We start from the raw sequence: 1673 nt of genomic DNA, 5'->3' as shown, positions 1-1673 counted from the left end.
TTTCATATCAATAAAATTATTGGGGAGAAAAAGAAGAATGGGAATTGCATAACACTTCATAGTGCTCACTCAAAATCTGTACATAGATTAAGAGGCAGTTGTGTGAGGAGAAGAAGGGAGTCCTGCATGGTTTAAAATCAGGAAAGATAGGTGGCAGAGTTGTATCCTCTCCGCATACTTGTTTAATCTGCATGTTGAGCAAATCGTCAGAGAAACTGGATTGTGTGATGAAGACTGCAGCATCCAATTTGGACAAAGGCTCATGAACAACCTGTGATCTGCAGATGACACGACCTTGCTGCTGAAAGTGAGGAGGACGTGAAGCCCTTGCTGATGGAGATCAAGGATCGCAGGCTTCAGTGTGGATGACGACTCAATGTAGAGAAGATCTAAATCCTCACAACCGGACCAAGAGGTAACATCATACATAGAGAAAAGTTTGAAGTTGTTAAGGATTAGGTCTTGCTTGGATCCACAATCCGTGCTCATGGAAGCAGCAGTCAAAAGATCAAAAGGCGAGTTGCATTTGGTGTATCTGCTGCACGAGACCGCTGTAGAATGAAGAGCAAGGATTTGACCTTGAGGCCTGAGGTGCACCTAACCCGAGTCATGGTCTTTTCAATTGCCTCACATGCATGTGAAAGTTGGCCATTGAATAAGGAAGACTGTAGAAGAATCGATGCATTTGAATTGTGGTGCTGTGAAGAATCTTGGAGGTACAATGGACTGCTAAAGGGACAAACTAATCTGTCTTGGAAGAAGGATGGCCAGACATACATACTCGGACAAGTTGACAGGAGAGACCAGTCTCTGGAGAAGGGTATCATGCTTGGCTAAATGGAGGAGCAGTGAAAAAGAGGGCGGGCTCAAGGTGATGGATCGGCACAGTAGCTCCAACAATGGACTCAGGCATATGAACACGTGTGACACTGGCACTGGACAGGGCAGTGTTTCATTCTGTTGTGCATAGGGTCGTTATGGGTCAGAGCCAATTCAATTGCACATAACAACAGCAGAGGGTATACCAGGAGCCCTAGTGGAGTAACTGGTGGTACTTTGTGTTGCTAACCACACACTGCAGTTTGAAACCACCAGCCAGTTCTCGGGAGAAAGAAGAAGCTTTCTAATTCAGTAAAGGGTTACAGTCCTGGAAACCCACAGGGAAGTTCTACTGTCTCCTACGAGGTCACTGTGAGTCAGAATTGACTTGACGGCAATGAGTTTTTCTTAAGGTATGGTAGAAATTTAAAGTAGATTTAGAAGATGGTATAAAAAACGAGGGAAATTATTTTTATGTCAGACAGATCTTGGCTGACAGTAGAGACTACTAGAAATTAAAAAAATGTTTTATTAACTATGTAAAGGCATCAACTGTGTAGATCATAACAAATTATGAATAACCTTGAGAGGAATGGGAATTCCAGAACACTTCATTGTGCTCATATGGAACATGTACATAGACCAAGAGGCGATTGTTCAAATAGAACAAATGAGTGTGTGGGTTAAAATCACAAAAGGTGTATATCAGGGTTGCATCCCGTCACCAAATTTATTCAATCTGTATGTTAACCGGATAACCTGAGAAACTGGTTTATGTGAAGAAGAATGAGGCATCAAGGTCCGAGGACGGCTCCTTAGCGATCTGCGACACACAGATGACTCGACCTTGCCTG

This window comes from Echinops telfairi, unplaced genomic scaffold (genome assembly GCF_000313985.2).
Source record: "Echinops telfairi isolate 266 unplaced genomic scaffold, ASM31398v2 ScPeMD7_7420;HRSCAF=8458, whole genome shotgun sequence".
NCBI classification, from domain to species: Eukaryota; Metazoa; Chordata; class Mammalia; order Afrosoricida; family Tenrecidae; genus Echinops; species Echinops telfairi.
This window is presented reverse-complemented; position numbering follows the sequence as displayed.